General features: G+C 38.4%; 1 protein-coding gene across 2 annotated transcripts in view; it reads left to right on the top strand.

Annotated features, from left to right (window-relative positions):
• The first annotated feature begins 399 nt into the window (after nucleotides 1–399).
• TTBK2 (tau tubulin kinase 2) overlaps nucleotides 400–25,509 on the top strand; it is a 108,603-nt gene continuing 83,493 nt past the window's right edge. For both annotated transcript variants that reach the window (XM_074867889.1, XM_074867888.1), the window contains exon 1: nucleotides 400–771. The gene's annotated coding sequence lies outside the window, so the exon portion shown is untranslated. The remainder of the gene's footprint in view (nucleotides 772–25,509) is intronic.

The raw sequence follows: 25,509 nt of genomic DNA, 5'->3' as shown, positions 1-25,509 counted from the left end.
GGCGAGCGCCGTGGGCTAGTCTCAAGCCCCGTCACGGGCGCTGCCCGCCGCCGCCCCCTCAGAACCTCGGCAGGAAGGGGCCCGCGGCTGCCGGCCGCCACGGCGGCGGGGACTACAGCGCCCAGCGCGCACCTCGGCCCCGAGGCTGCGCGGGGGCGGCAGCGGCGGCTGGTAACGGGGCTCGCCGGCTCTCAACCAACCCCGCACACGGAGCCGCTTCCAGGTGCGCCCGCCTCCGGTGCCCTAATTGATCACGCCACCAACCAATCGGCCGGGAGGAATCTCCGCGGCTGTCCAATCGCCGCTCCGAAAAAAGGGATGCGGGCGGGGCCCCGGAGGACAGCGGGCTCGGTGGCGCCGCGGCTGAGGAAGGGCGAGAGCGGGGGAGGCGGCGCGGATGAGCGCGGCCGGGCTCCGGCCGGGACTGCCGCAGGGATGGCGGTGGCGGCCGCGAGGGGGTTAACCCCTTTGGGGAGGGCTGCAGGCCCCTCCGTAACCCCCTGAGCGCCCCTCCGCGCTGCGCGCAGCCGTTATCCCTCCCCGCGGGCGGGCCGGCGCCGTCCCGGCACTGCAGTCGCCATAGAGACCGCGCCGCACGCCATGGGGCGGAGGCTGGGCCGGGGGCTGGGCCGGGGGGCGCCGCTCTAGCCCCCTCCCTCCCTCCACTCCCCTCAGGCCATCCCCGCGGCGGCCGGGGGCGCCGGGCTCCGCAGGGACTGGCCGTGCGCGCCGCCCCGAGGAGCCGCCGCCGCCGCCTCGGCCCCGTTCCAGGTGAGGAGACGCGGCGTTGCGCGGCTGCCGCCGTTACCCCCGCGCGGCCGCCGGCGCGGGCCCCGGCAGCCGGGCGGAGGTGGCGGCCCCGGGGGGAGCGCTCCGGCCGCCTCAGCGGGGCGCGGCCCTCGGGCGCCGGCGGGCGAGCCCCCGCCACCGGCCCGGCCGCGGCGGTTGCTGCGTGGGAGCCGCGTCGCGGTTTCTCTCCCTGTGGGAGAGGGAGTTTGCCGGGCGCGGGAGCTCCGGGGGCGGGGGGGGGCACGGTCCGCCCCGAGAGGGGCTTAATGCGGTGGGGGGGGGGGGCGCGGGCAGGACAGGGCGATCCTTTCTGGGGAGTTAAGGTCAGCAGGGCTGGCGGGCTCCGGCAGCAATCATCGCCGCCCCGGCCTCTACGGAGAAATCAAATTTATAGGCACGAGATTTTTTTTTGTCCCTCCCACTTGCTGCAAGAAGGCAAACGGTCCAGATATTTACGTGTTCTGGTGCCGAAACAGCCCTGTTTTAAAATAGCTGCATCTATATTTCCAGTTCTTAATCGTGGTGTGCGTGTAACGGCTGCCTGTGTGGGCAAGGCTGGATGGGGAATCGGTGGCTGCCGTCTAGCGCTTTAAGTGCTGGAGCCATTAACAGCAGTTGCATCAATATATGAATACAGATATGCCTGGCTAGGCCGCAGATGCCCTTACTACGGTGGTAATAGTAAACATATAAAGTGCGTATGGAAGAAACTTAAAAAACATTATTATGCATACTTGTAGCTTTTGAAAAAAAGGAAACGGGGAAATACCTTGCTCCTAAGTCTACAGATCATCTCTGGAGCTGCAACTGCATCCTTGTACTTCTGTTGTCACTCTAGAGCAGAAGCAGCGAGAGGACAAAGATCGGTATGAGGTTTCTAACCTCGTGTGAGCCAGAGCACTTGGGAATAACTGCTAGTGTGAACGGGGCTGCATTTGTGAATATTAATAATATTAAAGTATTATCGGGGGGGGAGGTGTGGACACAAAGGAAAGACCCCGACTATAGCACAGCCTTCTGAGAACCTCCTACTGTATTTATAATTAAGCCAAAAGGACTATAGAAAATGAGTTATAAAATAGGTTGTAATGGCTTTCCTAGTTAGACTGTATGTGCAGAACCAGTTGAATTTCAGCTCAAATGTTCAGAGTTAGTAAACTATATTGACAGGAAGGTTGAGAGCTCTAAAATAACAGATACTCTTTTTATTTTAAAATTGCGTTAGCCTTGAAGTGAGTGATTAGTTTCCATATTGTGGTTCTAGAAAAACAGAGTAGAATTTTTATATATTCTGCATAGTTAATACCATGTCTCTGGTGAACACATGCTATGCTTGAAGGTATGTTAGCTCAATTTAGCTGTTGTGTCTGAGAAAACAAGAGATTAGTGCTTATTTTGCAGTGCTTGTTTGATTTTGGGAAATTTTGGGGGGAATCTTAATGTTGTGAACTCATGGTACAAAGATATCCAACATTTTAATTCTGTGTTAAATTGCACAGCGTACTTTATCGATGATGATTCCTTTGTTTTACAGCGAGAATTACATTTAATGAAATATTAAAACTTTCTTAGCTTGTTAAACCAGAAGTATGCTTATTAATGTTTGTTTCACTTGTCAGAAAAATTGTATGTAGGAAGCTTTGTCTACGGTACTATGTATGTTCATGGGTGAAAAGTTATTTTGAAAATATTGTATCAAGAGATTGTAGTTTAAAAAATGTGAAGATGGATTAAATTATCTCTGACAAATACTTTGTTCTTCTCTGATATATTTCTAATGTGCCATTATGCTCTTGAAGTTCAGCATCTTTTTGAACTTCCTATTTTGGAAACGATGGAGTAAGAATGAGAAAGAGCAAATTGAGCAACTGGAATATCATGATGTTGGTTAGGTTTAGTGTAGTCGCTGTACTGCTGCTGCGTGCTGCAGGCTCTGTTACCTCTAACATCACAAATTCCGGAGAGGTTTTTCCAATATGACTGATTAAATCAAGAAAGATTTTTTGAGTGTAACAAAACAGAGAGATGAGTGGAGTTTTCCCTGTTTGATTTCTAAACGATCAGCTTCTACCAGTTCTAGATATATGTGTACAGAATGTTAAACATTTGCTTAGTGTGTGAAGTTGCACTGTATGGTATGTTGATATACTACTGTGTTTTCTGTGTTAGCTAAGACTTGTTTATCTAGTGGGAATGAATTGATACTCTACAACAGGGGACTGACAGTTTCTATGTATTCCTGTGTGTTGTGTTGTCTTTCTTCTGCTCTGGGAAAGCACTACACAAAGCCTTTGTGTTTGGCTAGAGGGGAGGAGAAACAGCTGCCTTTTCAGTACAAGACACCAGGATTCATAGTGGTCTCACAGGGATGCGTCCTTGTACATGGACCAGCCACTGTCCTTCCTCCCTCATTCTGTTAAAGCACTCTCTCCTCACGTCAGAGAAACCTGAGCTTCATTTGATTGATCTCACAGAGCAGTGTGTTGTGCCATGGGTCTGGCAGATCGGTCTGATGGGCCAGTTTTTAAAGTATAGATGGGCAAGAATTAAAACATGCAAAACTGACTAAATGCGAAGTGTACATTAAGGAATCCAAGATCTACAGATCATGTTGTGTTTAAAAATTACTTCATATCAGCTTGATTTGTTGTCCCTGATTGGATGAAAGAAACTTATTCAAATGCTTAATCTTTGATTTGTTTTTCTTTTGTTTAACAGTTTAGTATCTAGGATACTTAAATTGGAGTTAAACATCTTAACCTTAAGAAGAGGAAATAAACCAGAGCAGTTTAATTTTTCTGCTTTCCATTCACTAATATAGTGCTTTAATGGTTACAGTGTATTCTGTGTCACACAGGGGTAGAATAAAGTTTGACTTCCCTCTCTTTGTTGAAAACATTGAATACTATAATGTGGCTTTTAGTAACTCTATCTTGTATGTTCTTTCAAAACTATTTCTTTGAAAATATCATCCAATCTTTTACTTATTCTTTACAACTTTATTATATTTATTAAAATTTTACAGTTGGATTCGTTCTTTTTTCCCCCCCCCCCTTCAGTGCTAGATGTTAAGTAGTGTGCTTTTGAGGGAATCTAGTAACTTAGGTTTTTTTTTTAAGCTGCTTATGAAATTGAGGTGCCATTCTCAGCAGTTTAAATTTATAGTTATTTTTTTCTGTATTAGCTTATAGGTCACTTATCTTGACTGTTAAGTAGTGGAAAATTCAAACAATAAAATCTGACCTTTTGACGCTTCACCTCTTGATCTGGTTGAGTATCTTTTTCCCATTTTTGAGAAGCTGTGCAAGTCATAACTTTTAGTAACTTATTCTTCGAACTCGTTTTCCAGTTAATGGAGGCAAATCTCTGAAAACCTTGAGGAATATTTTGGGGAGAAGGGAAAGCTTGATTTTTGAGAGGAGGGAGGAGAAGGAGCACAAGCTGGGAAACTGAAGAAGTCTAGCATTTTTAACAAAACTGTATCTTGGTAAGAATTCAGAAATGTGTTCATGGTTACGTTCAGGCATGTTTTTCTGTGGTTCTTGTGCTGCAGGGTTGAGAACAATTCTGTGATGAAAAGCATTGCTCAAATGCTATTTCATGCTGTTGCTTTGTCTCTGAAGAAATTAATCAGTTATTGAGAATTAGGTTATTTGCACTGATGAGAAGCTCCATCCGGTAATTCTTCCTTTCAGAGAAATGTGTGTATGTTGCTTAGCCTTGCATTTGAGTGCAGGAGAAGCTTCTGAGTAGTTGAAAGGGTTGAAGGCTGGCTGGGTTTTCATGGATGAAGTTAACCAGCTCACTGATGGTATTGGTGAGGAAAGTAATTTTTTCCGATACGAAGCTGTCTGATGTGTAAAGAAAGGGTAGAATTTGCTGAGCTTGTAAAAGATGTGAAGTCTCTTTTAATATGAGGCCATTTTTTTTATATCTGGATATTGCAAAGGGATTTGTTGCTTGTTTCAGGGACATGTTACTATGTGGAGCTAACATGAGGAAAAACTGAAATGATCAAGGTTGGTCTTCTCCTAGAGTGTTTAAATGGAAATAATTTTATTATGTTTTTGATGCACTTCTCTCACAACTGAGGTTATACAAAAATTGTATCCTGTGTTGATGGACTTGTTCCACTGACCACATCCACAGTTAGAAAGATCTTGCCTTGTAGAGTTTGTGTCTCTTCAGTACTTGGGAATTGTCTCCAGTCAGCAACTGCTTATTGGTTCTGAAAGGGAGGGTTAGTTCTGCTCTCTGTCACTTCCCAGATAATTCTCAGATAATGTTTGTTGCTTCTGTCATGCAGTCTCTCAGGGTATTAAGGTTTTGTGAGGGTTTTAGCAACACTTATTTGATACAATGTTCTTCAGCAGTGTAGTAAGAATGAGATTGCTTTGATGTGTGGTGTATCAGCAGGATGTGTCTTGTTGCAGCTGTTCAGTTTACTGCTATAGTAATGCTTCAAATGCCACTCTGGATGAGCTTCTGAGCAAATTAAGTATGTCTGTTTAGCTTTACAGTGTTGAGGTATTTGAAAAAAAATAAAGGGGGGTGATAAATAGAGCATGCTTCTTCTCAGCGTCAAACTGGTGACTTTTTAGAACATATCTGTATTGTTATTTTAAATACTGTTATTTACTGTCTTGAAATAATTAATTATTTTCCTATCTTTCCATTTGTCAGCATCCTGAGTTAAATAGATCCAGAATGGGCATTGTCAGCTGACTGAAATTGTATTAGATGAGGAATGACTGTGCTACTCCTTGAGTTTCATTGAATGCCCTGCCTTCATATGTGACACTTTGATTTTCCATTTCCAGTAGTCAATAAAATCAAAATATAATTCTCTTAAGTTGAATCAGCCTAAAACAAAGTGGCATGTCATGCTCTGAGAGCTGAAGGAGGGGAATTGATAATGGATCACGATAATTTTTCTGCATGAAGCTTATCTGTTGTTTTGTCAAGCTCTAGAGATTATTGTGACTTGGGTGAAATTATAGTTCTACAGTTTTGAGCAAGATGGTGTTTCTAATGGGGAAACCTGTTGAACAGTTCGTCTGGATGGAGAAAAATTGTGAAAGAATCACAAGACAGATCAGCATGAAGAAAATATTTATTGGTCTTGTAGGAGAAGTGTGCTAGCTAACCCAGTCAGTTCTTGTCTTGACTAGGCAAGAACCAAGAAATCGATGCTGAAGCTGGAGGCAAACTGTGAGCCTCCCACAGTAAAGCAGATGTATGCAGGAAAGAAGCTTCATTATTGACTGTCTGGTGCTGGTTGTCATTTATTTATAGATATACATATATATAATCATATTTTTCATGTGTTAGCTCCTGCGGATGAAATTACACGTTATTGTCGAACCAGTCTAACAGTTGGCTGCTGTTTATAAGTGGATGATGATGTCCTCTGCCTGTGCCCATTGATCTCTGGGCTGCGCTGATTCAACTCGCTAACTTGACAGAGAATGATTTTAAGAAGGGAGTTGTTTATATTGCTTTTTTGCTGAGATAGGTTTATAACTCTTGCTAGCTCGTGCTATTCTGTGCAACTTCACCCTGAACGTCTAGCTGAGATAGTAGTCATAACCAGATCCTTTCTATTACTGTAGCCTGGGTGCTTAGCTGATAGGTCTTTCTGCCTGTTGTCAGCTTGGGGAGGAAGCAAGAGCAAGAGGAACATTTTATCTGAAAGGCTGCTTTGAGGCGATGTTGCACTCGCTTCTCTGTTGATTAGAAGGAAATTTGGTCTAGATGCTGAATTCAGGCTGGACATTTCTCCCTGTTGCCCATATTGTTCTTATGTATTCCATTAGTTTTGAGCCTAGGATACCTCAGTCCTGTGGCAGTGCTTCTGTACGTATCTCCAAAGACTGGACTAACCTCCCCTTGATGAGTCAATTTTCCCTTGACCTCCCACTGCAATAAGGGAGCAACTGTGCTTGGGCTGGCTTGTTAGGATTGGTAGGTAATACATCAATTCTATTGCAAGGACCTGCATCGACGTGTAATGGCTCCCTGAAATGTTTTTTTTCCTGGAGTAAAGGTTTGAACAGAATTGATTTATGGTCTGAATCAGGACCAGGGCCTGCCATACAAGTAGCCCTGCAGTAGATATTGCTTATATTTGGTGTTGACATATAATGTGCTTTTATATTCTTTGCTCTGAAAGAGGTAAAAGCTGGAATCTTGGTCTTAAGAGTAGCTATAACTATATTCTTATTTATTACCTGTATTATTACTATTCTAGTTCCTAGTATTAATAAAAAAAATGTACACAGATTTCACCCATATCACTGTATGTTTCATGTTTCTCAGTAGAAATTTCATAACCCTTCTTGCCATATGATTGCATATCCACCATGTTCTCCTACAGAGTAGAAATTAATTTTTGTTTAAATAATAATTTCAAAATGAAGAAGTATCTCATCACAGTTTAAAATTGAATATCCTTAAAGCAAATGTCCTGGGTTTGGCTGTGATAGAGCTAATTTTTCTTCTTAGCAGCTAGAATAGTGCTGTGTTTTAGAGTCAGTATGGGATTTGATATGAGAAGAATGTTGATAATACACTGATGCTTTCAGTTGTTGCTAAGAAATCAAGGACTTTCCAACTCCCCATGTCCTGCCTGCGTGCAGGTGTACAAGAAGCTGTGGGGGAGCGTAGCCAGAGCAACAGACCCAAATTGGCCAGTGAAATATTCCATATCATATAGCGTCGTGCTCGGTATATAAATTAGGGTTGGCCAGGAAGTGCGGGGCTCTTGTTTCCAGGATTGGTCTTTTGGGATCTTCTCTTCTCTGGGATTGCAAGCAGGGAACGGGCTGGGCATCAGGTGGTGAGCAATCGCATTGTGCATTACCCATTTGTATTTTCTGTTATTATGACTGGTCTATTTTATTTCAATTATTAAATTGTTTTTGTCTCAACCTATGAGTTTCCTTACCTTTATCCCTCCAATTTCTCCACCATTCCCTGGGCAGGGGGTGGGGGGTGAGTGAGTGGCTGTGTGGTGTTTGGCTGCTGGCCAGATTTAAACCATGACAGCAAATTTAATGACTGTTGGTGTATTTAAAAAAAACAAAAACAAAAAAAACCAAAAACACAAAAACAAAACCAAAAACCCCAAACAAACTTATAGTTTGTGTTGATAGAATTGTATTTCTTATCAGTAAATTCAGGAACCTACAGAATACTGTTATTATTTTACAGTTATTACACTTTTTAGCTATTATGGTGTCGTGTGTTACTGTTTCCATATCTATGAAGCTAAATCTGTGCTCAGTCAATCTGAAATAAAACTTCTAGTTTTAGACATTTTATTTGTATAGATCAAGTGTTTAAACATTCAAAATATAGCAGGTTATAGGTCAAAAATACAACCAGGATTATTTTTAAAGCCCAAGCTTTAATTCTGAGACATTTAGTATTGAATGTCTTTTGTTTACACACAGCCAATATTTCTTAAAACAGGTGATACCAATAGGCAATACTTTTTAAGTAGGGATGAAATGAAAGACTGTTATTGTTTTTGGGAAACTTTGCTGTTGTGTTTTTAGGAATAGTTTTGTGTTTGTTTGGCAGATAGTTAAAATCTGAGTTTGCACTGTTAGCTCTTCTGATGTGTAAGAAATTCATGTAACTTTTGAAAGTCTCTTGATCCCTGTGTTTATAATACATAAACTTACTGATTCTTATGCATCATCATTCTGCCATGTTTTAGTTTTTCAACTGATCCCTGGACTGTTGAAAAGTACTTTTGTGGATTTAGGACAGTCTCAGCATACTAAATTTGCCTGGGATAATTATATTTTCATAATGAAATGTACTTGTGTAGTTAATTTTCAAACATAAAAAAACTCATCACTTAGCCTGACTGCTTTAAGATGAAGGGAACTGTTGTGGTTATTGAGGCTAACTTTGTGCAGAACACCAGCTTCCCTAGGATTTCTCTGGATTATGTGTCCTAACAGTAGTTGAATAAGAGCATATAATATAGAAAATCATTCTGCTGTCTTTTAAGAATTGAAGAACTGAAATAATTAATGAAGTATTTTAATAGTAGAATATCTTTACTGACTAAAATGAAAGACCTTGGAGATATTTTTATGTTTGTAAGTAATCTAAAGGTGCAACATTTTACTCGTATGATTTGTATGTCAGAATGAAGATCTCTTGCAATTTCTTAGCCTAAAGCAATTTTTATTAGCTAATCTGAAGGAATTGAGCTTCACAATTGTGACGATACATATTCTCCAGTATTTTAATAATTTGGTTTTCTGCATCTTTTTGTTTTAAAAAAATATTTTCTTGAAATGTGAACACCAGAACTGGATATAATATTCCAGCCACAATCCTACAACGAGCAGATAGAGAGGTATTACGATCTCCCTTAGTATTTATTTGCCTACTCATCCGTAGTTGTCATAGCCTTAACACTGCAGCAGATGCATTTATCAAAAGTGACTGATTATCTGTATCATGTTAGGCGATGTTTCCATTTATTCTTTGCTCCTTGATGTATAATGTCTTCTTTTATCTGAGTTGAAACGTGTAGTTTAATTGCAGTCCATTAAATAGTTCATGCAGTTTGTTCTATACCACTTCCTGATCTCAGTATCAACTACAAACTTTATCATTTTTTTTCTAGTAAAAAATGCTTCAGTATAAAGTCAGGAATTGATTCTTATGGGGCCAATTAGAGAAATATTAGTTCAGTTAACTCAGTTATATTTTGGGACCTATTATTTAATGTGCAATCTATTGATTTTCTGCCATTTTAGTTTCTTAAAAACAGACTGTGCTGTTTGGTACAAACTTAGATGTCTTACAGAAGTATAAATGCCATAATAGCTATTATCTTTATAGGCCAAACTTGTAATGTCATCATAAAATATTAATTTAGACAAGAAGGGGAACTTAGTTGAATAGCAGTAATTGTCTTCCTTTAATTCTCAAGTCCTCTATTTTGTCTGGAATTGGTATCAAGCTGATGGGCCGTAGTTACCAAAGTAATTTATTTATCCTTTCCAAACATTAACATAATGGTCATCTGGAGTTTTTGATGTTTCAGGAATCTGTTGGAATCTGTAATGATAAATCAGAAGTCTCCTTGAAAATTCCTATTAAAATAAAAATTATTCAAATGTGTTCTTTTCAACCTGTCCAGCTTAGTAGCATCTGACTAATACTTATCATGGGAATAGAAGATACCTCATCATTGTGATATTTCTCCCTGACCTTTCTGAGTGAGTGGTCCTTCATTGCCATACTCGGGATGCCCGCCCGGCTTCCCCCAGCTCTCTGTCTGTGCCGGAGGGCGCAGGTGGGGGAGCAAGGCCGCGGGGTGCTGCCGGCCATGCTGACCCGGCCTGGGTGCTGCCCACCAGCGCTTGCCAGCCTCAGCACCCTGACCTGGAGAGCCAGCCAGCCAGAGTGCCTGTGTTTGAGAGCTGCCCAGGCAAGGAGTTAATTACTTTGCTACAAAAAGAAGGCTACCACTGACTGTAGCATCTTATTTTCATGTAGCATTATATCCTGGGACTTGCACAGAAAATCTTTATGCATTTGCTACCTACACCATAAGAAAACTCTACTGTGAAAGCAGTTTTCCCAGAACCACAGCTCCTGGCTTTTTAACAGCCCTAGTTACGCTAAACTCATCAGAAGCAGGTTACTTGTCATCCAAATTACACCAAATGTATCTATACCATCCTCAAGCAAGAGAGAGAAACTTTTCCAATGCACTTTTATAACGTTTCACTATAAAGTGAAATTTAAGTGATCACTGTGCATCTCAGTGAACTTTCAGACAGTGTATAAAGGGCAAAACCGATCTGCCTGTAGCTTAAAGAGTTTTCACAAAATGCCCGTTTTGTCATCTCAGCTCTGGACTCAAGAGAATCCTATAAAACAGCCTCTGAAGATGAACTTGGAAAATAACTCTAACATCTATAAACAGCTTCCAGATTGTTACACATAGTAATTTCATTTTTTCCTCCACATCCCAATAATTCCTGTGTTCTTTCTTCTTCCTCACATCACTCTTTTTTTCTCATATGTATTTTAAAGATAATTAGTGATAGCACCATTTTTAATTATTATTAAATATAAAGCCCTTTATTTTAGTAATTCACTTTTATAAATACCTTAGCCCGTTTAGTAAACATTATTCATTTACATCTATATGTAGCTACATTGCCAAATTTGCTGCCATTTTATGTAAGTAGTTATGGTTAAAGACCTGAATCCTCATTGATAGAGTTACAAGGTTCTGTATTCCCATAAAATATTTACTAGTGTATATGTAATGTACACAATATATATGTAAATAATATAAACATATATGCATATATAATGTAAAATCATATATGTATATATATTAAAAAGTATGTTATGTAGTATTCTTTTATTACAAAATACATTAGCGTACCAGTATTATAAAGAATACTACATTTCTGATTCCCTGCATTAATTTTTCCTTTGATGCAGATATACCTCAGAGTCTTGATGCAGAGCAGAAGCTACTGAGCTTTGGTGGCCTCATTAGCAATTATGAGGAAGTAGTAATAAGAACTGGGAGAGAAGCAACACAAAGGAGTGCCACTGCCCTAGAAGGTGTTTCGAACATCTGGTGTCTTCCTCCTTCTCCCCTTTTCCTGTCTAATTTCTTTTCCTCAGGCTTTTCCTGGAGAGAGGTTGGGATGCCTTTCTGCTGTGAGGACTCCATGGCTCTCAGGCAACAGCCTGAATTTCTTGAGATGACTGCTGTTCTGTGCAGTGCGAAGCAATGCTGCACAGGCTAGAGCAAAGAATCAGAATTAATAAGTAAGGGAACCTGAGGGAGGCAGCTGTAGATGTATTAAAAAAAGGCAAACAATAGATGATTAGTTTATTTTTATTTATTTAGGATTTGTGTGTTTGAATTGGATTGTATAGTCTCTGAACATGGTGATGGAAAATAATTTCTATGAATTGATTTGTTTTAAATCCATGGCATGTTTTAATAAGTGTGCTTCATTTCTTATGTATTACCATATGCATGGCAATTTTATTTCACAGACACAAAAAAGTAATCTCTAGTTAGTTGATTGAACTACTTTCCTTTTTTGAGAGTATGACTATTGCTCTATCCGTGGGTGCTTCTCTTCCTTAAAAGTAAGATGTAAACCTCTCATATCCTTTTTTGATTTCTCAGATTTAAAATTGTTACTGAACAATTATTATTAGTTCTTGAACTCTTATTACTCACTACTGGACTGAAGCAAATTAAAAACACTTTTTGCACTTCAATACTGCAGCCCTCAACACTTACGTAAAACTTCTGAAAATGCACCTGAGACTCGAATCTCTTCTTGTGTTGTTTCCATCACCAGCTACCTCAGCTCAATAAGCTTTCCAGGGACAGGTTGTGCTTTTGTCAGGCTTGACAACTGTTAATGACCAACAAATGGGTTAAAAAAGCATACTTCTACCCTGTTTTTTCCCTAGGCTGTAGGGTCTTGTAGGGTTTTAAATATTTAATAATGTGGTAAAAGCCTAATCCTCTTGGGGGAGGAAGTTTTATGTCAGCAAAAGTGTGTGATCACTTCCCTAGCAAACAGTGTAGAAATCTTTGTATCATTCGTTCTTGTATGCAGGTAGTGACAGACCAAAAATTGGTGTATATGTGCTGAAAGTAATTAGGACAACAAAAAGTCTTAATCCAGTGGTAAGAATTGAAGAAAAAAGCCTGCATGGTATACATGTAATCAGGATTTCCCTCTCTAATGTGTTTTCTGTGGGAAAGGTATCAAAGATTAGAATTTATCTAAAATTCAGAGATACTTTGTGAAATAATGTGGAAGAATATCTGACCACAACCATTTAGGAATGTGAAAAGAAGGTTGAGGTGTGAATATCATATCGGGTGGCAACAGCATTATAGGAGTTCTTGTCCACGTTTTCATTAGTTTCACATTGTAAGTTAAGTTATTTGTGGAAGGACAGTCGTATGTCTTCCCAATTGTTTTACAGCAATTGCTTATGGCTGTTCATGAGAGAGGGTTTATTTTATTCTTTTTTTTTTTTTTTTGGCTAAATTAAACACAGTGTTGAAGTTCCGTGAAGTAACCTAAAGTAGATATGAAAATCACAGTTGTTTTGGCTGTTTACACCCTTGCTTCTCTTGATGCTCAGACCTTTAGCAGCTTAAAATTTTTTTCCTGTCACCTGTATAAAAATCACTGTCATATTTTGCTGCTGCCAGGGGTAACAACCAATTTTAAAATGAAAGTTTTCTTTGTATTCAAACTGTAGCATTGCAGTACCTGACCATCAGTGAGTTCAAATGCTTTCTGTGAATTTTCATTGTTAAAAACCTGACCCTGGATGCCTGCACCAGATTTATTAAGAGAAAGATAGCCTTGAGGTTAGGAGATGTGTATTAATGTGTTGGTTCGTGGCATCCAAGCTATAGAATTATTTGAGTGTGATGATTAGAAGCATTTCCTAGTCTTTTCTGAAGCCAGATACAGGGACTAAAACCCATCCCTTGTCTAATCAATATCTTTTATCAATCAGCTATAGTTATGTTTTTTATCATATTGAAGTTGTGTAACAAAGTGATGTGGTAACACGATAACAGCAGAGGTAATGGAATTGTCTTTTTAGGGTTGGCATGGATGCACTTGGCATGAGTTCTTTGGCATCTGTAGGATAAAGTAATGGAAAAAATTATAAGTGATGTATGAGCTCATGGGTAAGGCAGATTTGCTGTTTCCACCTGACCAACTTGTAGAAGTCATCCATGGTCCTTACATGTTTGTCTGCCCATGGTCACCACTATTGAATCACGCTATCATTTAAAGTTCTACTAGCTCAGTTCTGTGCATGCATAAGGCTCCCTATTGACTGAGGAGTGTTTAGACTTACTGAGAAAAATCATTGGGTGGGTGAGAAGTAGGTGAGACATTTAAAAAAAGACAAAAAAAGGAAAAAAAAATACTTGATTGTGATGTGATTATGATTTAACGGAGGACTAAGCCTGTATGTTTTTTGTGTATTTTTGAATTCAAATTCTTTTGCGGATTCAACAAGTTTTTCTTGTTGTCAAGAGGGTTCTAAATAATTAAATCACCAGTATTTTGGCATAACTTCTGTCTCTGTGACAAAAAAATTTATTAGAGTGTGTTGCATAAAGTAAGGGTTTTAGCTAGGCAGGAGAGGAGGAAAAATAAATTAATGACAGTAGTAATGTCCAGCTAAGCTAACATGAGCGATGCTTTACTTTACATCTAAGTTGTAGGTGCTTTAAACTAGCACTGCCACCTTGAAAGCAATTCTACCCGTTCACCTTCTCTCCTGGTAGAATGATTTTTATTGTCACTTAGTGATTTAGGTCAGGGAACTGAGCTATCTTAAAACTAAACTTTTTTGAAAGGGTTAATTTGAAATATGTTCCTTAGTCCACTTCATTGTGTAGTCTGATGTGTTAAGGACAAGTTTTTGTTGTGCTGGATGAATTTACTTGGGGAAGTGCACTACTGGATCTGTCAGGAATAAAGAACAACTGATCACACATGTGAAGACTGTTGGCAGCCTTGGCTGCAGTGATTGTGAGACACTGGGTTAAGACCAAAGGGAAGTGAGGAAAGTGAGAAGCAGAATAAGGACATTAGACTTGAGAAGAGCAGACTTCAGCTTATTCAGAGAATGAATGGGTGAGATCTTGTGGCAGGCTGCTCTGAAGTTCACAAGAGCTGAGGATTTTTTTCTACAATCCTCTTGGTAGAATAGAATTAGCAAAAAGTCATGTGCTTCTATGGACTCTTAGTAATATCAGTCTGTTTTGTAAAATGAATCTCCAGTTTTAGAAAAGTTTAAAAAAAACTACATGTCTGCTGCCAAAGTTTGAATCAGAAGCTCTCTGTCATGTGGTGTAAATTGCAAGTGCAACATAAATAGGAAAAAAATTTAAAAGTACTTTCTAAACCAAATCTGGTTCTTTTATTAATCGAAAGAGCTGTGTAATTCAAGTAGCAGTACTTAGCTGGGATCTCATTTAAGTATGATTATATGATATTACATGGTTTTGAAAGTCTTTTACTGTAATATCATACTCTATTCTAACTTTTTTCTATAGCAACAGGTTTAATTAAAACTTTACACTGTTACCACACAGGATTTTAGCAGTATTATAAGAAACTATTTGATATTTATGTAAGAATGCAAATGTGGTCATAACCATTAAAATATAATGAACATTAATGAATTGTCACCAAAACTGAGATGTATTTAATAGCCTATGAATGGTTTGATCTCTGCTATAGTTAAAATGGTTTCAAATCCCACATTACACTGACAGCTGCAAGCCATGTTTCCTTTCATCTTTTTAATGTAAGTTAACATTTTGTAAAAGATATATGGAAACTAATTTTTAAAAGGATTTTATTCTGGATTTTAAAAAAATACATATTGTAATAGATTTTGATGCTTCAGCTGCAGAGTGTGTTTCTAATTTTACTGGTTGACCAGATCACAGACTTGCTCTGTGTAGTGATACCAAATTTAAAAAGGAGTATTCTGCTTCAATCATAAGTGGAAAAAAGATGGGCTAATATGGAAGATCATTGAAAGTAGCAGGCCTGTACTATAGCTGCAGGTTATTAAATCAACATAATTTCATTGCTGTTCACAGAGCGGCTTGATGTACCTTTATTAGAGGTAGAGTTCAAGCTTATAATATTAGTGATTAGTATTAATTTTTAATGTGCACATGAAAATCTGCATTTGAATGAGAAGCCTGTTGCTGGAGGGTGTAGGAGATACGCCAATCGAAGGGAAGAGTATTACAAATAGAGACACTGAGACTGGACACTAAACCCAGCATAAAATGGAAGGGACAGCAAGTGAAAAATAGAATTTGAAATGATGAAACAAATTGTACTTGGAGATCCTGGGTGTTTCTTGCATACAAGGTTTTAGTTTTTATTTTTTCCAACATACCAACCTCACAGAAGTGACAGAAAAAGTTTGCTGGAGTTGAAATGGTTTGCTTTCTGTCATCATTCCCACAACAGTTAGTTAGTCAACAGTTTTAGGGTTGGAGCTTCTTTTAAATAATTGACGAAAGATTATGCACAAGGATTTAATTCAATTCACAGCTCATCAGATAATTTGAATTTATGATGTTACAGGGAGCAGAATTAGTCTGTCTTCTCTCCATCTTCCCAAACATGATGTATGAATGTAAAATTCTGGAGCAGACTAAAGGTCTGTATTCAACAGTGGTCATAAGTGGATGCCTAAGGAAAAGTACAAGAAAATATACAGGATACTTTCCTCTAGTACTTTTCCATTTTCTATTAAGGGGCTTCCTGAGCTGAATATGCTTAATATGTATTTTCAGTAACCTGTAGTAGTTTTCTTTTCCATGTAATTGTCCAATGTCTTCCTGAACCATTGTAAACCTTTCTTATTCACAGTATCCATTGGCAAGAAATTGCACAGGTTAGCTAATAATTTATGAAGAACTTTTTTCTCATGTTTGTTCTGAGCCTGACTCCTGCTGACCTCTTTTGATATTTTTTAGTTACTTTATTGAATGAGTTCATGAATAGTTGATTCCTGGCCAACCTCTCCATGCCCCTAATGATTTTGTAGACCTCTGTCAGATACCCCTCTCTACTTTCCATCATCTCTCAAAAAAATTCTGATTCATTACTTCATGTGGAAATTAGTGTGTATCTCACATTATCTTTTTCCATTTTCTGAACCTTTTCATTTTTTTTTTTTTTTTTTGAGATAGGAAGGACTAGAATTGCATACAATACTCAAGGTATCGGTGAACCATGGACATATACATGATCTTCACATTGTCATCTGCTTTGTCTGAATTCCTAACATTTGATAATTTTTTTTGACTGCTAATTAGCATTGTGTTGCCATCTTTTGTAACTGTATATCATGATACCAAGATCTTATTCTTGATTGCTAATAGTTTCTCATATTTTTAATGAGAAGTTAGGATTATTTTTCTGATGTATGTAATTTTACATTTACCTACACAAAACCTCACCTACCATTTTATTGCCCGGTTATTCAGTACCATAGTCAGCCAGCAGTTCCTCAGAGTTGTCTCTCATCTTTTCTTTATTTCTGTTTTTTAAAAAGCAAGTCACATATTATTGTCAGCCAACTTCTGTTCTCACCCTGTTTTCCTTGAACTGCACAGATCATATCCTGCTCTTGCAGAACTCTACTTGTAGCCTCTTTCCACTTCGTGAAATGGCTGTTTAGTCCTCTGTTTCCTGCCTTTTAGCCAGTTATTTTTTTTTTTGTGTAACAGACTTGTCCTCTTATGCCATTTCTGTTTAGTTTCTTTAAAATGATTTTGTCAAATACCTTTTAGGAATCCAAATAGACTTTATTTGGATCATTCTTACCCACATGACTGACTGTCTCTTTTAAGAACTCCGAGATTTGGATCTTCTCAACTATATCAATTTTATTCAAGCATTCAGTAATTCTATTCATCATTACATTTTCTGCTAATTTGCTGGGTATAAATATTGGATTTCGAAGCCTGAAGCTTATTGGATGTCCCATGTAACCCTTTTTAAAAATTGGCAATATATTTGCCACACTCCAATCCTTATGTGCCAGTGCAGGTATAAATGAGAGGTTACCTCTTTAATTTTTAAGTTTCTTTTAAACCTAGCTAAATAGCATCTGACACTGGTGACAGTACTTTTAATTGTGTTTTACTTATTCCCTATTCCTTTCTTCAGTCACTTCAATTTAAGGCAAATTTTCTGATGTATTTCAAAAAGAAGTCTTTCTTTCTGGATATTTTCTCATTTTCTTTCACTGTCAACACAGATGCAAAAAAGCATTGAGCTTCTCTCCTGCAGTCTTACCTTCTTTGAATACACCTCTTATACTCTGAGCATTTATTTGTCTTACATAATCTCTGGCAAGCTTTCTATTCCCATTGTCTGAAGAAAGATTTATTATTAGTTTTAATGTATTTTATTTTTCTTCCTGAGTCTATTTTGCTTTGTTCCTGTTGTGCTTTTGTACTTGCTGTAATTTACCATTTCTTTTATTATTTGCTTTTTTCTACGTAGAAATTCTCTTAACCTGCTGCTCATTCGTGTTGCCTTTTTTTTGGCCTTTTTCAGGTCTTTCTTAATTCATACTTAATTGATATTTTATGCTTTGCTTCCCATTTGGTCTATGACAGAGACACTGCTTGGTTTACAAGACCGAAATAAAGTAGAAATGGGCGATACGGTCAGGCAGTATCTCTAAAAAATGTGACCATGAATTATGTCACATGCTGAATAATGATCTTTTGAAGAAGGATTGTGTTTAGATAGCCAAAGAATCCATTCCAAATTTGAAAGCAAAGCCATTAATGATCCAGATGGAAGATCATGGGTCAGGCTTTCTATATGTGAATAATTTGTGCAAAATTTTTTTTTTTAATGGAACCTGAATTAAAAATATAAATATTGAGGTTGATAAATGATAGCTCATTGGCCTAAAAAGTATAGCTCTCCATGCTGTAGTGTGTATTCACAGGTGATCTAGAAAAGATGCAAATACTGAAGTTACAAAGTCTGGTGATACAAGGATATTAAAATTAGTGATGATGAAGACAAACAGGGAAGAGCTGGAGAAAGACCTTGCAACTCTGAGGTAGTGATAAATGAAAATTATCATAAAGCAATTAATGTAGGGAAAAATAATTTAAAATTTTACACAGTGATGAGCTTACTTCTCTGGAATGGGGTCTTGCAGGTTCTCTGGAAATAGCAGATCAGTGCCTAATAACAGTGCTGGTCTCCACATCTCAGAGGGGATGTAGAGAACCGGAAAAATCATGCAGATGGTGATCAGAATCAGTGAAAGACTAGATAGGTGAAGAGGTAAATGAGGGGGCATATGGTAGCAATGTATTCCCTGTGTAGGACTAAGAGCTAAACAGAGAGCAATTGTAAACTCTACTTTCCAGTACAAGGGTTAGTGAACCTCAAATGTAACTAGCAGAAGACAAATCGGAAACAAAGATGTTCTTCTTCCCACAGTGTGGAATTAAGTTACAATCTATTTGCAGTAGAACGTTACGGACGCTAAAAGCTTTCATGGGTTCAGAAAAGATCTGATGAACTCAGGAGATGAAAAATCTTAAATACCGTCTCTGGCTGAGAAAGTATTTTGTGTCCCAGCTTGCTTTATCCTCAAAAAGTATTCTGGGAAAGTGTGATGATATGCTTTCTGTGTCCTTGTATTCTTCCCTAGACGTCTGCTGCTGGCAATAGTCAGAGACAGGAGATTGAGCTAGGTGGATCTTTGATGTAATGCAGCCTGTTTGCTCTTGTGATAAGCTGTCCATGCTAACTACTTTTCTACTGTCTAACCTAATTTTTTTTCTGCTGCAAATTAAGTTGATATTTTTGGATTTGTCCCAACTTCAAATGCCTTTGCCAAAGTTTCATTTCAGTTTTTTAATACCTGTCTCCCATTTCAAACCTTGAAGGACCTCCAATTAGAAGCTTAACTTTCAGTCACTGTTGCTTGAAGCTGCCTTCAACTATGGCTACAAAGCAAGTGCATGCTCTGGCCAAGTCATGTTGTTGACTCTAACCCATGTACCTCGGAAGTTTGCAGCATGAATGTTTTTTAGGGGCAGACAGGTCAGGCAGTCCTAGATGAGCTACCGATCTCCTTTGATTTTGTGGATTGTGCTTCTAGATTCAATGTTGCCTGAGCCCGTGTGATCATTGAGGAATATCCTGTGAACAAGAGAGACCCCATGGTACTGTAGAGAGCCCCTCTGAAGCCAGCTCAAACTGAAGATAAAATAGTAGCTTGTGCTGTTCTGCTGGCAGTAGCTGGTTGTATGTTTATCTGCCTTAGTGCCACTCTCCTTTAACATAGCCAAGCACCAAGCCATTTCCCACCTCTCATGTCATTTGGCAGTTCATAAGGGCCCACTTAACATGGCTGCCTCCTACCCACTGGTGCTGGGGATGTTGACATCAGGGCTGAGCTGTTCTTGATGTGAGGGTCAGCACAGGGTCTCTGTGGTTTTCATCTTCTCTTTGTGCCTGACTTCTCTAGCACTGTGACCCACTGCTGGAAACTACAATCCTTGAATATACTGAGGTGTCTCCTGCATAAACTGTAATGTGATGGTGCGTCTTTCCTCCTTAACTCTTTCAGGGATTGCTGCACTGTGTGACAGGATGGCTGTGCATTCCCCTCATCGAGGAGGCCAAAGCCTGTCAGAGTTTGGTAGACTTCCTGCACTGCGTGGGCGCACTCAGATTCCATCTTCCTGTGAGCTAGGCTCTTTTGGAGTCATCTTGCTTGGTGTAGCAGTTACTGACCTCATTTCACACATTGGCAAAAGGGAGAGCTACTGTCTTCAGGTATTTAAGGAGATGGAATGCCTATGTGTGCACGGCCAGTGCCATCCCTTTATCACAATACTGCTGCAGAGTTAGAGTTACGTGCCCTTACGATAAGGATGCTAAGAAATTAGACATTAGAGATTAAAAAAAAAAAATTATTCCTCTGTTTTTCTCCTGTTCTGCTTAGCAAACTGTCAGGCCTTATCCACCATGGTTTTGTGATGTGCTTTATCAACTGACATATCAAGGGAATTCTCAGCTTTTGTTAGTGAGGTCCAGATCGCTTCCTGTGTGGTGCTGCAGCCTGGGCACAATACAGTGAGTATAGTCTTGTGGTCTGCCAGCTGGGCTGCTTGTCTGCTGCTGGCAGCCCTGTTGATCATTTGAACACTATGAGCACAGACAGTATTTTGCTGTTTGCATGTCGTCTATCTGATCCTCTCACCAAAGTTCCTCTGCCCATTTATTTTTTGTATTTTCAAAAAAGTTGTTATTCCCATTTATATTTAGACTTTACCCTGGACTTTACTTGATTGGATTAAGCATTCAGAAGTTAATAGCAGTAAGTTGTATATACCTCCTCACATCATTCTTGCACAGTCCTTAGCAGCAGCTCTTTTCTATAAATCGCTATATATCTACTGCCAAAAGTTGCGTATGCTTTGGAAGAAATTCTTCAGAGCAGTGTATTGTTTGCCTTTTGTAGTGGTGTGTTGTATGCCTGAGTTGGGTGTTGTATGTTCTTCCTGACTGAGAAAACTGATTTATGAAATAATAGGAGTAGGTAGTACTAGTGGAAAGGGCAATAGTTTGGAGTGTCTTAAAGGATCAATTTATGTTATTCCTTGGTATATAAAGCTAGTGACATTGATGGTAATCTATTAATATTCTAAGTGTATCCTAAGAAGGTAACTGACTATATCAACATTCAAAAAAACTGGAAACAAAGGTTTTTATTTTGCTGATAAATCCAGGCTATAATTAGTTAGATATCATATTACTATGTTGCTGTTTAAAATACCTTAATTGTTTGACTTCAAACTGTCTTTGTATCAATGTTCAAAATCACACTTCACTGTCACTTAAATCTTCTGCAATGAAAATTTTACAAGTATCTTGAAAAATAATAATTCGTTGTATAATTTAGGTAATTGCAGAACTGACTTTCTGTTTGCGTGTTCAGAAATATTTTTCACTTCATGTAACTGATCAGAGAAATAGTTTCTTTGAAGAAGACTTTTATGACAGGTAAAACAAATTCTTATAATAGCAAAACCCCCTGCTTCTAGTTCCATTTAGGTTTGTTGTAAATACCACAACAGTTGTAGTGAATTTAAGACACAGACATACAGCTCTTTTTTTGTTTGTTTTTAATACAAATGCTAGTTTTAAGGTTTTCAAACTAATTCTGGAGTAATTCATAAGGTTTTACAAGCCTCTTTTTGATCTGGAACTTACTCTGAGTTGTACAAAAAAATTGAGAATAATACAGTGTTATTTGGAATGAAGTTAACCTCTCCAAAGGGTTAGGTTTCCTCATTAGTATTAAAGGCTCTGTACCTGATGTTGCAGCTCAACAACTGGTTTGAGTTGGAAGCACCACAGTAGTCCAGCCTTTCCCTGTCCCCCACAGCTAACTTCCATTCTTTCTCTTGTTCTGACATAAGTCTTTGTGTAATTGTTTGACAGATCAAATTAGGAAATTAACTCAGCTGAAAAATACCATGGCAAAAGTATCATGGATTCAATAGTTTTGTTTTATGACTCATTCTAATTCTCCCTGACCAAAAATTTCTGATTTTCTGTGGGTAATAGATTACATGCTGTGGTTCTCATAGGAGCCGCAACCCTGTGGTGTCTCCCTGTCATGCACATACCCGGGTGCTTCCCTTTAAAGCAAGGTATCAAGTACCTTTTATCTCAGTTGGTCTAATCAAGAAACACAATGAAGCTTACTTCAGTGCAATTGCTTTCAAGTTCAATTTAGTTTTAAAGTTGCTCATTGTATTTTGGACTTAGAGGGGTTTGTGTGCCTAAAACTTGTAGGGTTTTGCCACCTGTATCAGTTGGTTTAGTAAAAGATAATATACTCCTTCCATAAACATTGCCTTACTTTTTGTAACATTTTGGTGCTGAATTCTCTTGCAAACTGGAATTAGTGTGGTAGCTTGAAATATGTTTTTTAAAAATAAGACTGTTATCTTAAAACTAAATGTTACATTTTTAACTCTGTCTTCAAAGTGAGAAAATAGTGCCACTTTTGTAATAACAACAGAACTGTAAGTGCAGAAGTTGCCAGAAGGAAATCTAGACTCTTTGGCAATAGCACGCAGGACAGTTGGGAGCTTTTCACACCTGGAATCTGCAAGTGGTGATGAGTATTTTGGCACCCAAGAGCTTGAGATAGGAAAACCTAAAATGGCATTGGTTATGTGTTGAATTTTTTAAAAGATTTTCTTCACAACCAGTACAGTTGGAAATGTAGGTCAAGGTCTTAAATTAGTTTTCTCATGGACATGCTGAATGATGATTTTCAGGACCCCAGCTTCCAATGAATGTATTTAGAAATATTCAGCTTTCTAGTTTGGATGTTCTAATAGACACATGTAAAACATTTCTGGCCTTAGAATTTTTAAATTTTAGAATTTTGAATTCTTTTGAATCTTAGAATTCTTAGCCTGTCTAAGAAATTGGACTTTACCATAAATGTGGTGGAATTAGGACATTTGAACATTTCCTGCCCTGATTTTCTCTTTATGCTGAGTTGTTAAACTTTTCTTTATTCCTTTAAATTCTTCTTCTGCTCAAAAGTAGAAAATACAGAAGTGGAAGGCAACTTTGGTAGATTCCAGTTCATTTACAAGTTTCTTAATGAACTGAAAGCAGACAGATGGAGCTCCTAGTAAGCATAGAGAGTTCCTAATAGCAGAAGGTTGGTATTATTCTACAGGGGAGGCAACAAGACATATATTTTTCCATTCTGTGGAATGGAAGTAATCTTCTGTCCTTACTTGCTTTGTCCTGAAACTTATGGTACCATCATTTAGCCAAAATTGTCTGTGCTACTTTGTCAGCCTTAGATCTGGATTTAAACATCAACAGAGGCTGGTAAGCAGAGATTGGCTTCAGTTTAGGGCCACCTCTAAAGAAATTATATACATGCAGACAAATTACATAAAACGATTGTCTTTGCTGAGTTATAATTGGCTTTTACAAAATTGGCTTGTGTTTTTCTGCAAGTTTTGCACTGTTTTCTAATAGCATATAATCTTTTAGTATACTGGGTTGGGGTAAATTAAATAAATTTTGTGGGGATGATATGTAGTTAAAAGCAGTTAGGTGGGTAGGAGAGTTTTAAATAATGGATGCTGTTTGTACAATATTAAATTCTGGATATAAGCACTAACCCTCCTTTACCCGTTCCTATATTATACTGTGATCAGTTCCCAGGCAAAGGCTTATGTTATGAAACAAGATCTGTACTCATTGTGTTGTCCTAGTTATTCCATGACCTGTCACCTGGAAATAAATTTGACAGAGGGCTAATTGCTTTTAATGGTGATAATTCTGTTTACATATTTCCTCTGATCTGATAAACTGGTCTGATAAAGAAACTGATGAGTTAATATATCTCATAAAATTCTATATTCATTCCAATTAGCTGTTAAGGTCATTAGAGAATACATCAGAACAATGAAACCCAGTCTAGATCAGGTTGTGAATAAAGGCTTTAAAGAAACCATATTCTTGCAGCAGTGCCTGAGTGTAAGCATGGAGGTGTATAAGCATCTAGTAGAGTTGTGATTTAGCAAAAGTATAAAACGATTTTGGGCTTAAATTAGGAAAATAAGACTATCACAAAGAAAAAATGTATATTTTCTCTATATTAGGTATTGGTATGATTGAGTGTAATTCAGCGTTGGTGTCTAACTCAACGTTGCTGCCCATACCAGAATAATAATGTGGAGCAAGGAGAGGGTATTCAAAGGAGGAGGAGGACATAAAAGACCCATGGAAGGAAGGCTTAAAGCTTAATTTATTAATTTAGAGGAGGTTAAAAAATGTGTTTAGATGTTTAAATGAAGTGCAATTACTGGGAATGGAATTTTGTTTCCAAAACCTATGGTAAGAAACTAAAATTAGATATATTAAACCTTGAAACAAAGCAAGTCATGCTTACTGTGAGGGAAGGGACATACTGGAACATGTTACCAGTGAAGATAGGGACTGTTCTTCATTTGGACTCTTACACATTAGCATATGCTAATTCACTGAAGGGGGTGAAGTTGCGTGGCCTGATCAGGTAAAAGTTTGGGCTAATTTCAAGCTTTCTGGCCTTGACATTTGTGACTGAATCCTCCTGCTACTTTATTCGGGGTCTTGAAGAAAACCAGATTCTTTGAATTAACCTTAACATGTTTGTAAAACTTGCATTTTTCAAGTAAAATAGTGCTTGAAGTTGATTATTGTGTTTAGCACCTTGCCTTCAGGAATTTTTGCCTCCTGTGCACAAGAGTTTAATGGGTCCTGGGGTTTTGGTGCTTTGAATACTGGTGACTGATGATATAGAATAGATTTTATTGCTTTATAATGATATAAGATGACAAGAGATGACGAGGAATTAGTGTATTGGAATAGGATTGAGGAGTTGTGTATAAATGAAGATTTTGTTACCCTGCCATGCAGATACTATCTACAGTCATATGGTACTTCCATGATAATTCTTAAGTATGGGATGGTTCTGTGGATATATGTATTGTACCATTGCATTCTGGGCCAGTTACTGATGCTGTTTTAGTATGCTCAAGAATCCTTGAATGAATAGCTCTCAGAAATGTTTGTCAGAGCTGTGACTGTAAATTGTGATTTGAAATGTATTTTTAAAAAGTATCAAATTGGGTATCAGATCAAGGCTGATAGTATTAACAAAAAATTCTAAATCCACTTTTGTCATATTTTTGCTTTAATAAAGCATCTACTTTTCCTACAGGTGATTAATTTTGCTCATGTTTGAAAGCTTTAGCAAAAATCATACTTGCCAATTTTAGATTTTGCTTCGGTGAGATGAATGTTCTCTCCATCACCTTTTTTTAAGCAGGAGTCAGAAAAAAAACCACCCTTGAAGTCCCAGTATAGAAGTAAACATATTACTTAGTGAAGACCACCACCTACTTTGGTGTGACTGGGGGGTGGTGGAAGGGGAAGCAAATATTTGAGCAAATGGAAAAATCACTGTACATGCTGCAAGCATGTAATTTTGGAAACAGACCTTTTTCCCTTCATTAGTGCTGTTTCATTTTCTCTTTGACTTAGTTCCTGA

This window comes from Strix uralensis, chromosome 4 (genome assembly GCF_047716275.1).
Source record: "Strix uralensis isolate ZFMK-TIS-50842 chromosome 4, bStrUra1, whole genome shotgun sequence".
Lineage (NCBI taxonomy): Eukaryota > Metazoa > Chordata > Aves > Strigiformes > Strigidae > Strix > Strix uralensis.
Note: the sequence above shows the minus strand (reverse complement) of the source record. Positions and strands in the feature narration are given on the sequence as shown.